We start from the raw sequence: 14242 nt of genomic DNA, 5'->3' as shown, positions 1-14242 counted from the left end.
CCATTTGACCCACCTATCCCTCTCCTCAGTCTAAGCATAAAGGTTTAAAAATATCATACTACAGGGACACAGCCAGATCAATGTTTATGGCACCACAACTCACAATAGCTAAACTATGGAGCCAACATAGGTGCCCTTCAGTGGATGAATAGATAAAAAATGTGGCATATATACACAATGGAATTTTACTCAGCAGTACAAGAATAAAATCATGGCATTTGCATGTAAATGGATGGAGTTGGAGAAGATAATAAGTGCAGTTAGCCAATGTCCCCCTCTAAAAACAAACAAACAAACAAACAAACAAACAAACAAAAAACAAATGCCGAATATTTCCCTGACATAAGGGGGATGACTTATAGTGGAGTATGCAGGGGAAGCATAGGACGAATAGATGAATTCTAGATAGGGCAGATTGGTGGGAGGAAAAGGGAGGGTGCAGGGATTAGCAAGGATGGTAGAATGTGTCATACATCCAAAATACATGTATGAAGACTTGAATTGGGTTTCAACATACATTACATTAAAAAAGATACAAAAATTGTGGTATATATGTATATTAAGAATTGTAATGCAAAAGAAAAAAGAATCACATTAACTTACATTAGTTAGAGGAAAGTGAAAAAAGGGGAAGGCAGGGGATGTGGGAATAAGAAAGAGAATGAAACAGACATTATTACTTTATGTATGTATGTGACTGTATGACCCATGTGATTCTACCATATGTATACTCAGAAAAATGAGAAATTATATCCCATCTATGTATATCAAAGTATATAAATGCATTATACTGTCATGGATAAGTAATTAAAACAAATAAAAAATTTTAAAAAGACCCTGGTAGAGCCAATGGTGCAAGTCCACAAAGGGGACTTCAAGAAGTTTGGAGCACAAGACAGTGACTGCTTCTCTTGCTTTTTTCAAAATCCAACCTATTGAACACCAATATATGCTCATTACAGGTAGTCCCCATGCTTTCTGACTCAGTCTTCTGGAAGCACACTTACAGACATCTGCAGAGATCTTCAATACCAATTCTCTGGGTATCTTAATCCACTCAAAAGGAGAGCTGACATTAACCACTTCAACAATTGAAGGAAATAAAATCCATCTTTAGGAATATCTACCCTCCCAAGTTAACCACCATACTATCTACAACCTAAATTTCCAAAGAGTAACTCAGGAAGAAGAACCTATTGTATATTACAGATAATAGAGAAAGAGAGATTTATCATTGTGTGTACACACAAATGTATCAACATAAATATATAACCTTTTCAGTTTCTTTACAATTATTTTGAGACAATGTCTTTTAAGGTGCAGGGGGTGTCTCCAAGATGCGAGGCTGGCTCCAAGATAGTGATTCTCCTCCCTCAGCCTATCGAGTCCCTAGCATGACAAAAGAAATGTGCCTCCACACCTCACTTATTACTCAATTTTAAAATAAGCATGATGTATATGGCAGTGTTGCCAAAATTTGAAGGCCAGCCTTAGTCGTTTGGTAACATTCTATCTTAAAACTGAAAAAGAAAATGATGGTGGATCTCTGTCACTGGTAAGGCAACCCTGGGTCGACACCCCAGAAACAAAAGAATATTCTCCAATTACACAGACAAGCTGGAGGACTTTAGGATATGTGAGATGGTTCAGATGCAGAAATACATTGTATACTCTATGTTCAGAGATGGAAGAAAATAGAATGGATGTGTAGGGAGAGCCAGGTTGTTATCAGGGAGCATCATCAATAATATTGCATCATATACTGGAAATTCCAAAAGACAGCAGGATTCTGTTCTTAGTGCAGAATTTGATAATTATGAGAGATGGTGGGTTTTATCATCACATAGAAATTGCACATACTTATGGGATTCAGTGTGTTGTTTATATATATGCATATACATGTACTCATAATATCCAAACACCCTCTTCTGCCCTTGATGACCCACACACACTCCTCAGGCATACTAATCACTATTGTACTTGCACATGATATTATACTCGTTAACATATGAGATGTAACACTATTGTGTATTTCTTCACTTAGCCTGACATCATCCAATTTCATCTATTTTGCTGACCATTAGAGGAGTTTATATTGGTGGCTGAGTAATACAGCATGGTGAATATATAATATACTTCCTGGTGGATATGTTCAATTGCTTACCTACATCACTGGCTTTTCTCTATATCTGTATTGTTAAACATACTGTTATTCAACTTGAATTTATGTAACAAAAGAAAGCAACAACTACAAAAGAATGAAGAAACTGGGAGTGGGGGCACATACCTGCAATCCCAATGGTTTAGGAGGCTGAGGCAGGAAATTCACGAGTTCAAAGACAGACTCATCAAAATAATAGGAACCTATACAACTCAGTTGAGACCCTATTTCTAAAAAAAAAATAAACATGACTGGGGCAGTGGCTTTGTGGTTGAGTGATACTGGAACCTATCCCTAGTATACACTCCCTCAAAAAAGAATAAAGAAACTAGAAAACTATGTCGTAACCTGATTTTATCAATTGAAAAGAAGCCAAGGCATAAGATAAATTATATTCTTTAAGTTTGTTAATATAAAGTTCATAAGCTATCTCTTTGAATATTCCACAAAGTGCAATAGTTTGAGAGCATTCAGTAGGTTATATTACATGAAAAACTGCTCTTGTGCAAATGATGAAATAAAACATTAGCAAGGTGTGGTGGTGCATGACTGTAATCCCAGTGTCTCTGGAGGCTTATACAAAGCCAGCCTCAACAACTTAGGAAAGGACTAAGCAATTCAGTGAAACCCTGTCTCTAACTAAATTACAAAAAAGATCAGGAATGTTGCTGAGAGATTGAGTGCCCCTGGGCTCAATCCACAGCATTAAAAACAAAAACAAAGATAAAAAAGAAATAAGAAATTAGGCTGCTGAACATTTATATTTTCAGTGTTCCAAATATTTGGCACAATACTCCCAAGTTCATTACATCCATCAATTTGTAATTGAAATCTCTAGTTATTTGTTTGTGAGAGAAAAGAGACAGAGATATTCCTGAACTCTGCTATTCTTTTGCTAGTTTCTGCCATAAGCTAGGCAAGGATATGCCCATTGTGATTCCCAGGGTACTATGGCTCAGTCCTTTCTCTTCATGCAAGGATGCACCTTGAGGAGTGGATGTTGACTTGACTGCTAAAGTGGGAAAGAGGTAAAAGGGATTTAATGTGTGTGGGCGTGTGGGTAGGATGTGATAATGCTGACTTCTGACCAATTCCTACCCATGATAATCTATTTAAAATGTACCCAGGAAATGGTTTATTTTCTTATATATCTTTTGTGATCCTACAATTAAATGTGAGGGACCCTATTCTCCACACCCAGCTACCTTAGCATTGTATTTCTCAGTCTTATGCCTCACAATTTGAAATACCTAGTCCCCCTTCCTCAGAGCCTTGACCTCATGTCTCTTTTGCTTATATTTTTAAGATCTGGGCAATCCTCAAATACTAAGTTGCAGGTGAATCCACATTTGATTTTCCCTCTTCCAAGGATAAGGATAGACATTTTCTCTCATTGTGGCCTCTACCTTCTACTCACAAAATGGGGACATTATTCACGTTTGAAAACCTAGATATTATCCTGAGACAACCTGTAATATGAAAGTCAAGAATTTAATCCCTAGGGCTGGGTCTCAGGGTAAGAGCACCTGCCTAGCACATGTGAGACACTGGGTTCAATCCTCAGCACCACATAAAAATAAATATATGAAATAAAGGTACTCTGTCCACGACAACTAAAGAAAACAAAAAAGATTAATCCCTACCCGGGTTGTGATGGCACATGCATGTAACCCAAGCTGCGCTGGAAGCCGAGCCTTGAGAATCACAACTTTGAGTCTAGCCTCACTAACTTGGCAAGACCATATATCAAAGAAAAATAGAAATGGAATGATGATAGAGCTCACTGGTAGACCATACCTAAGTCCTGTCCTCGGGATCACAGGGGAAAGGTTTAATTTCTATATTTTTTCTATGAGTTAATGGTGAAGGCGATCCCCCACTCACTGTCTTTACAGGGTCACAGTGAGAAAAAGTGTTGGCAAAGCCGCTCTCCCACTGTCTTGACAGGGTCACAGTGAGGATGAATGCTGGCAAAGCCACACTGGTTGGTGGGTAACCGAAACCATGAGACCCTTTTTTATGTAATTGGGACTTTGCATTTTCATGCTTATGTTTCTCACAGGAGGCATGAGTATGTTAAATGCCAAACAATTAAATTTCAGATGGCTAGAACAGAACAGGTAGTTCATGCCTTGGAAGCTGTTCTGCTACCCACCCCTCAGCATATCAAGGACAAAATAAAAGGCTATTCTTCTATCTTAGTACATTGTGGACAAACCTAATAACAGACAACAATCATCCTCTGAAAAACAAACTCTTTGAGAACTAGTACACCTTGACTGAGAAACAAATTCTTTGAGAACTAGTGTACCTTGACTGAGAAACAAAAGAAACTCTCTGAGAAAGCAGCTCAACCAGTTTTATGAGAATAAATTTAGGAATTAATTAAAATAGCTTTATAAGACACAGTTTTAGAATAATGTTAAAAATATTATTTAGATTCTTAAGTTTAGAAATTATTAAGTCTTTAGTTATATAGGTTTCTGATATGCTTTAAGGACGATTCATAAACTTTAGGACATTTTAAATATAAGATTTAAAGGGACTTTTTTAGATGGGAATTTTAGATTAAAAATAAAGTGCAGGTGTACTTTAGGTTAATGATTAATTAGAAAACTTAGAGTCTGGTTAAGTAGTTTGACATTAGTTAATAAGGAAATAACATCTTGGGAAAAATAGTAAATCTTGGGAAAATCTGAAGGATGTAAATTGGTGACATGTTTTATTGATGAATCTGTACTTTGATGATTGTATGGCTGGGGGTCATATCCTGGAAGAATGTAGATCGGTGTGCTCTCAATCATGGTTAAGGAAATGTCATGTCTTGGCAAAGTTTTAAGTTATATAATCAATGACATATTGTGAATCTATAATGATGAGAAAAATTGTAATAAAAAGGGGACCCAGAGAAAAGCTGCTTTAGCTCTCTCTCTGAAGATTGCTCAAAGGGAACGACTCCTGTCTCATCATTTTGCCGACGCCACTCCTCCTTCGGGACTCCCTGGACCCCGCCGGGGCTGGCCCCCGGCAAGTTAAGGTCACCACAAAAAAAGAAGGTGGCTTAGGGATAATGTTATATTTTCTAAAAACAAGCCATGTTAAATGTTCAAGTGTTCACATTTCTTGAAAAATTCCCAAGTATTTTGCTTTGGATATTATGGTCATTAGAACTGTCTCTAATTTTATGTTTGCTACTTATTTTCTTATGCACATAAATAAGTGATGATATTAAATTTTATTACTGTACTGAGCTCATCTGTTGCTTCTAATATTAATTAGTGAACTCCTACATTAAAAATATCCACTTAAAATCCACTTCTACCTCATACCTCATATTGGAAAACCACAGAAGTTAGACAGCAAGAAACAGAAGTAAGTTGCAATACCTCTTTGACAAAGGCAAAGATACTGGTGAGAATCTCAGGAAAACTCTATTCCCTAAAAGTCAGAAACCAAGAGAACAAGACCATCATTTCCCCCACACACACGATTTTATTTTTTTTATTGCTTAATAAAATTCCATTGAGTATATATAGCGCATATTTTTTTTATCCATTCATCCACTGAAGGGCATCTAGGTTGGCTCCATAGGATACCTGGGTAAAATAGTGGTTCCATTCTCAGATTTCCAAGGAATCTTCATACTGCTTTCCATATTGGCTGCACCAATTTGTAGTCCCACCAGCAGTGTATGAGTGTACCATTTTCCCCACATCCTCGCCAACACTTGTTGTTGTTTGTTTTCATAATAGCTGCCATAATAAAATTTTTATTATAGTAAAATTCACACACACACACACACACACACACACACACTCACACACTCGGGTTTTGCTTTGGTGTCTCTGAACAAGACCACGTGGAGTAGGAACCTACAAAAACAATGTCATCCTACTGCCAGTTAAGAACTAGGAATTGGTCCATGGGCAGGCCTCTGGAATCACCCACAGCATCTCCCATAAACTTGAGGATAAAAGGGGTGTGAGGCCTAGAGATGTAAGAGGAGCCTCACTGTTTCCTCCCGACTTCTTGATAGTGATTTCTGGGCCAATGAGCTTTGCTCTACTTTGATTACATTTTATGTATTATCTAAAATCCTCTCTTGCAAGAATACAGAGCTAAAAACACAACATAACCTCCATATCCCTGGGATCACAACAAGCTACAGTGTCAGATCTTTTATCGCTTTAGTTATTTACTCACTTCATTTGATCTATTTATTAATACAGGTAGACACCAGCAACCACTCTAGGTCCTGTTGGAAGGTAACAGTCACATACCTACACACAGCATCCTAGAGGGAGACTGTTGAAACAGGAATTTTGACCCTTCATTGTTTATGAAGACTCACCCAGTATCAGAAATTTGAATATTTTATTTTGAGGCAGGGTCTTGCTATGAGGCCAGCTGTGGCCTCAAACTTGAGATCCTCCTCAAGGAGCCTTCCAAATCCCTGGCCTTAACGACATGTGCTACCAAACCTTGTCCTTTGCTTATTTAAAAAAGTGCACAGCTGCTGGTTACCTCCCTCCAGTGATATATGTGATATCAGACCCCAAACAATAAAAAGCTCACAATTCCAAAGCTCAAGTCTGACTCTGGCTGTGAGAGGTTATGTGATGGGAAGGGATTCCAGGGAGAGAGAGGGACATCAGCTCAGAAAAAGTAGGTTTCTTGGTTTTCATGGCAAAAAAGAACTTCATTTGTCAGACACAGGAACAGACCTATTTGAAAACAGATGCACATTCAGGAAAGTATGTGAGGGGCCAGGAATTCAGTGAGTTCAGTAGTGTGCTTGCCCTGCATGCACAAGGTCCCAGGTTCAATCTCCAGCACCAGAAGAAGAAAGAAAGGAAAAAAAACGTGAGAAAGCCCTAAAGGGAGAGAGAGCAAATTCGTGGTCTGAGGTGTTACTATTTGGAGAGGGACATATAAGTGGGGCTGGACTAGAGATGGGGCCAGAGCAGAGTTCTGGGATTTCTCACCCATTTTTCTAACCTTGCTCATATCATGCTAGTATTTGGGCGTACAGGAAGCTGGTCTAGGAATAATGCTGCATTGTAGGGAGTTTTTTTTTTTAATCTGATCTTTATTTTTTAAAATATGTTTTGGTTGGACAGGATACCTTTATATATATATATATATATATATATATATATATCTTTTCAATGTGGTACTGAGGACTGAACCCAGTGCCTCACAGGTGCTAGGCAGGTGCTCTGTTACTGAGTTACAACCCAGTCCCTTGTTTTTAATTTCAATTTTTTTGGGGGCATTCCTGCATTCTGGTGATTTATGAACTCATTTGGTTTTTATAGGGATCCACAAACATAGTCCACAAACCAGTAGATTTCAGAGACTTTTCATGTTGACAGCTCTTTTCAAATGGTTGCATTCTGATTGAGGCACATTTGACTGAGCATAAACAATAAGATGCTTTTAAATTTTCTGATAAACATTAAGATGCTTATGAATTTTCCTGATAGAATAATGTAGAGAATTTTGCTAGTTCTCGACAAAATGCTTATCTCATTGGTGTTGAAAAACCTCTCAGATGCAAGGAATGCACCCCAGAGGCAAGCTCCTGCAGCTGGCCACTCACAGACCCTCACATCCACTGATCCAATTCTCCATCCCCTGTTAATTTGGTGTCAGGTGCTGTTGGATTGTTAATTATTGGGTAAAATCCAGTGTTTAACCCCAAGAAGCCCAAGGTCTAGCTTGTTGGTTATTGGAACCATTGGGTTGGTTATTCACTTTTCCTTGCATCTCAAGACAAATCTGAGCTCCATCCAGGGGCCTATACTACTGGCACTGGTAGCTTAGGAAAATCTCTCATTTTGTTTAAGAAAACTAAGAGCAAGAATAATTAATTATTTCCCTCATGGGGAAAGGAGGGGTTCTGGCCCCAAGGTGTCCCCACCTCGGTCCCTTTTCTCACGCACATAATCTTCTCATCATGGGCAAGACAGCCATGTAGCGCTCATCCCTGGAATCCCGGGCATGTGCCTTGACCCTATCAGTCTTCCTTCAAGAGAAATTTTGCCATTTCATACATGCAGCAAAACTGGTCCCCCAAATACCTGGGCTGCTGTTACTGAGAAGCAAACATTAAAAAAAAATAGTGAAATGGTGCCGCAGTCTTGGCTGGGCACAGAATCACGAGCCACTCAAGCAGAAACAAAACTTTATTTTTGAAAAAGCCGCCAATACTCCGTAGGCGCCAGCAAGCCAAACCCGGTCCTCCCACGCGCGCGTCTGCTGGAACCTCGAGTCCCCCGGAACCGGGGGGCCTGGACCTCCCCCGGAATTTCCTCCTACTATCCTTCCCCAACCAATGGGAACTCTCCAGGAGTCCAGAGTCCGGTAGCAGGCCAAGGTGAACAGCAGGAGCCCAATTTCCATATGAATGTAAATCTTAACATAATCATGTCATCTCAGTGGCTAGCTGGCATCGTCACTTTACAACCAAAGGTGCCATGCATCATTTATCTGCTTGTGGCTCCTAGCAAAATGGGGGCTGGGGCTGCGGCTCAGCTGTAGAATGCTCACCTAGCACATGTGAGGCCCCGGGTTCCATCCTCAGCACCACAGAAAAATAAATGGATAGAATAAAGGTATTGGGTCCCACTCCAACTAGAAAAAATATGTTAAAAAAAATGTGAAAAGGCAATGTATCTAGCACTTAGGGAAATGCAAATTAAAATGGCACTAAGCTTCTCTTTCACTTCAGTAAGAATGGCATTTAACAAGAATACAGTAACAATAGATTGGTGAGGATGTGGGGGACAGGAAATGCTCACACCTTTTTGGAGAAACTGCACATTGGTGCAACCCCTCTGGAAAGCAGGATGGAGACTCCTCAAGAAACTAGGACTGGAACCACCATCTGACTCAGTTATCCCACTCCTCAGCATAAATCAGAGGATTTAAATTCAGCATACTACAGGGACACAGCCACATCAATGTTTATGATAGCACAACTCCCAATAGCTAAGCTATGGAGACATCCTAAATGCCTATCAACAGATGAGTAGATAAAGAAATTGTGGTATGTATACATGGTGGAATATTACTCAGCTTTAAAAAAGGATAACTTCATAACATTGGCCAGTTAATGAATGGATCTGGAGATTATCATGCTAAAGTAAAATAAGGCAATCCCCCAAAACCAAAGGTCACATGTTTACCCTGATATGTGTTATCTACATCACAAGGAGGGGACTGGCACAAAGAGAATTTCAGTAGATTAGACAAAGGGGAACAACAGGAAGGGCAGAGAGATAAGAACAGGAAATACTGTAGCATGAATGGACCATAATGTTCCTATTTAAATATATGAAAATACCGAAGTGAATTTTCCCATCTTGCCCATCCACAAGAATGGGGTCCTAAGGAGAATAAAGAATATTTTATGTTTGGATAAGTTTACCAAAATGGATTCTATGGTCATGTATAACTAACAAGAACCAATAAAAGAGAAAAAGATATAACATACTGAAAAGGAACATAGGACCAAATTGATAACATCATAGCTGGATGAGGAAAAGTTTTTAGGTACATTCCAGAATTTTCTAAACCACTCCCCCATTGGATGCTGCCAAAGGTGTTGGAGTCTGTGGGAAGGTAGAGGTACAGGGTGCTGCATGGAGAAGAAAGGACCCCACACACACCCCACATTCATCTGCAGTTTCAGGGGTCCCAGGGGGCAGGTAATCTCGAGGCCTCCTTGGTTAACTAAGGCAGAGAGGAGCAGGGTGCACTGGAGTCTATGGAGTTATTTACCAAATTAGAAAAACCTGGAATTGGCTTTCCTGGACACCCAATCAAACGCAAATTGTTTTTCGTTAAAGAAAGAGACCCTTGAGCCTCTTTTAAGGAGAAATCTTCTCTGTATTATGTGTCTTTTTGCACCACTGAATTGGGGGGACAAGACGCAGAGCTCTCTTTGGAAACACATCATCTTTGTTTGCATCAAGACAAGCAGGTAGGGTCTCTCTTTTTTTCTTTTTTTCTTGATAAGTGCAGCATATTCAGCTGATACTAAGGATGCACACCTGGGCAGGGTGTCTCTGGTTTTTGGAGGACCCAGGATCCCATTGCCTGGGATACAGGGGGACTGGTGGGAACCAGGGAGAGCACCCAGGGTGGCCTTCATCTGTGAAAGGCTGTTTTCCTGTGGCCACCACAGGTATTTCTCTCAAAAAGAAAGAAAAAAGTGGCACATGCCTGTCATTGCAGCGGGTGGGGAGGCTGAGGCAGGAGGATGGCGAATTCAAAGGCAGCCTCAGCTAAAGCAAGGTGCTAAGCAACTCAGTGAGACCCTCTCTCTAAATAAAATTCAAAATAGGGCTGGGGAAAGGGCTCAGAGGTCTTATGAATTCAACCCCCAGTGTGCCAGAGAGTGAGGGAGCTGGGTGCAGCTGGGGTTTACCCCCGTCTGTGCTCTCAGGGTCTCTTCTGTACTGATCTCCTTACTCTGACTCCAGCCTCAACGTGGGCTCCAGATAGATTCAACTCAGCTGGAGGAACATCAGCTCTCATGCTGCCAACCTGGTTGGAGCCTCCTCCAGGGTGCCTGCCAGGCCCAATTGAGAGCCTCCACCACTCGGCCATTCCCACGGGGCAAAAGGCCAGTTCTGCTTGGAGAATTTTGCACAGATAAACTGAGGACAAGTCGGCACCCGAAGACGTTTTGGGTGGTCTTATTATAGGAGGAGGCCCAGGTGATGAAACTGTCAAGAAATGACTTCAATTTCCTAACATCACAACCCAACAGAACTTAGAATTCTGGTCACCCTAACCCTGACCCAATGCCGAGACCTCAAAAGGAAAAGAAAAAAGAAAAATGTTGCACCCAAACCCTCCCATTCTTGTTTCCTCCTTGCCTGGAGCGGATATCACCCCCCTGTCACTCAAAAAGAAGGCTCTCTGGGCTCAGGCTGGGGAGAGCGGAGACTGACTGATTCCCTGTCCAATCAGAAGCCCCCGTGCTGAGCTCGGTCCAATCCTGAGCGTAGCCAGCAGCAGGGGGCGGGCCTCCGCGCTCAGAATGGGATTTTATTTCTCCTTGGTCCGAGGTTCCACTCAGATTCCTGCAGTTGGACTCCAGGCTTTGCTCCGTGCCCGGGATCTTGGGTGGCCCTGCCATGCAGGGGCTGAAGCTCTCCAGGGCAGGGTTGGCTGCTGGGCACCAGGAGATGGTGAATGTGCAGTGGCACCTGGTGCCTGGACAGGAAGGCTTATGAGGGAGGCGGGGCAGGGAGTCCCTCTGGCGGGACAGGCTGTGGGGGGAACCCGAGTTGGCCGACCCTGACTCCGGGGGTCTCTGCAACCACAGGCCTGAGCCCACTGGGGAAAGTGCCCCTCTGTCTCCCTGGCCAGCCGGGTGGGGAGCGTGACAGTGGCGGAGACTACTGGCAGCCTCCCCATCCCCTGGAGCTGCCTCAGCCCCTGCTCCAGTCCTATCTATCTGGCAGATGAGCACAGCTGTCCTGGGTCTTCCCGGGCTGTGGTGATTGACAGGTGGGACCAGGAGCAGAAGCCAACTCAAAGCCAGGGGATGGCGCTCAGCTGGCATCCCAGTGCCTGGGGGTTGGGGGCTGATGCAGGAGGATTGAGAGGTCAAGGTCAGCCTAGGCAAGTGGGTGAGGCACTTAGAGACTCAGAGAGACCCTGCCTCTAAATAAAATGCAAAATAGGGCTGGGGATGGGGCTCAGTGGAGTGCCCCTGTGTTCAATGCCAGGTATCAAGAGAAAAAATAAATAAATCTCCAAACACCATTTTCCTGCAGGAGGGGAGCTGCAGTGAACAGGGACCCCGCTTATTCCTGAGCCACTTTTGTGGGGTTTATTTTTGTTTGTTTGTTTGTTTTGTTTTGTAGTTAACAGAAGGGTGCTTTACCACTCAGATCTGACCCTGGTAGTTTTTAGTTTTCATTCTGACCGTGGGTCTAGCTAAGTTGCTGAGATTGGCTTGGTTAGGGTTTGATTGGTAATGACTTTTCCATTCCAATTAAGTGTATGATTTTTACATCCACGTGGGTTCATGGGTGGACTCTGTTGACATTGTGATTCCTCAGTGACAATTGTAACAGTACAGCTTCCCAATGCACATGTTACGTCATAACTCCTTTTTTTCTCTTATAATTCAAAAGTTTCTTGGTTAAGTTTACATATATTTAACTTTGTGGATGAATTTTAGGACTGGATCTTCCATTAAGAGTAAATCATGCTGGATTGTTTATTAGTGCATCATAGTTATACATAATACCACCTGCATATGGCACCCTGTAAAACTTACCCATGTATTTTATACTATTTTTAAGCTGAATGTACCAAGACTATTAATGTATTATCCTGGTCCTATGAACTGATTTCAGTAAATCACTGGGTGGGGGATTATCTTGTGTCTTTATAGCAAAGCAGTTTCTACAAATAGTTAAGAAGCACTTAAACTCCTTGAGTTTATTAGAATTCTTTGGTTTACTATCTTCATTGATACTGTTTAATTTTCTCTCTGATAGGGTTTTATTTCACATTTCTCGGGTTTCTAAAGATGTTGGATTCTTTTTATTCTTATTATGGAACACATGGATATCTCCTGTACAAATTGGCAGCTCAAGTCTCCTCCCTGAATTTCTTCTGTGGTAGGTTTCAGGGTGTCATGGCTGTGAGAATCACCAGTCCTTGGGCCCTTTTCCTACCTCAGGGGGCTGGGATCTGCAGGGGTCTCAGGTTTTTCTCACCCCTGAGCTTTTTTTTCTTTTTGGGGGGCATGGGGGGCACAGTGGATTGAACACAGAGCTCCTTTGCCACTGAGCTTCATCCCTCGTATTTTTTATCATTTATCTTGAGACAGAGGCTGAGTCTGGCCTTGAACTTGTGACTCAGCCTCCTGAGTGGCTGAGATTACAGGTGTGTGCCCTCCTGCCTGGGTCCCCCTGAATATTCTAAATGTAAGGGAATCAAAATGTCAGATCCAGAGCCCCGTCTCCCAGATGGAACCTGTACACATGTGGCAATGAATTCCTCAAATTCAAGTCCCCTGTCCCCATTTCCAGTAAAAATATGTGTGTGTCTGTGTGTGTGTGTGTGCATGTGTGTGGGTGTGTGCATGTGTATTCTCCCTTTCTCTCTCTGGCCAGACACCTTGTCAGAATGTCTTTGGGCTGAGTGTCCCCCCTGTGGACTGCATGTCCCAGGGGTCTCATGCCCTCTGTGACATTTTCCTGGTCCTGTTTTGGCTCTGCCTGACATGAGGATCCCACACCTTGCACATCTGAGTTCTCCTGGCATCTGGTAAATATCAGCCACCTGGTGAGCTATGAGCAGGTGCATTTAGGAGAAGTAGTTTCTCAGGGGAGTAGGTGATGGCCCTGCATCTGGGAGGAGTCTCCTTATCAAGAAGCCACTTCTGATGTTCCCTCGTCCTGGCTCCTGTGGATCCTGGAACAGCGATGGGCATGCGGCCATTTATTTAACAGAGTGGTTCAAGTTCCTTTGAAAATGCATCCAGTGTTGTTGTTGTTCTGTTAGCTTTTAAAGAACTCCATGATATTTTTAAAAATGCATCCACTAAGCTTATATTCTAGCCCATGTGAGCATGTCTCTTTCTTCATATCCATGTCATTGGAGGACTGGTTCCTTCACCTGTTTGATAGGAGCTTTTCCCACAGCTGGGATCAGGCTGCAGAAGCTCTCTTACTTGGATGGTGACTGAATTCCTGATGCAATTGGTTAGAACCCAGGCTGCCTGTGCTCACTGCAGGAAGGTAATGTGAGCCTGTTCTTGAATTAAACAGGGTTTTGACCCCTTTTGCTTCACTCCTGGTTTGGATTGTAGCACAGGTAAATACTCACACATCAATGTGAATCCCCTCCTTTGTGATCCAGGGATATTTGCACATGCACAGTTGCCATTGCTCCCAAAGCTTGGTGGGTTAGGATGGAGTCCATGAGATGGGAAAAAATGTTGGGACCCTGAGTGCCTGGACATACTTCTTTCAGAAAGAACTGTTCAGGCCTGGAGTTATTACTGAGGTAGCAGGGAGAGGGCTCAGGCAGGGCTGCTGGGTGGAC

This window comes from Spermophilus citellus (assembly GCF_964194105.1).
Source record: "Spermophilus citellus genome assembly, contig: SCAFFOLD_255, whole genome shotgun sequence".
Classification (NCBI taxonomy): Eukaryota; Metazoa; Chordata; class Mammalia; order Rodentia; family Sciuridae; genus Spermophilus; species Spermophilus citellus.
Note: the sequence above shows the minus strand (reverse complement) of the source record.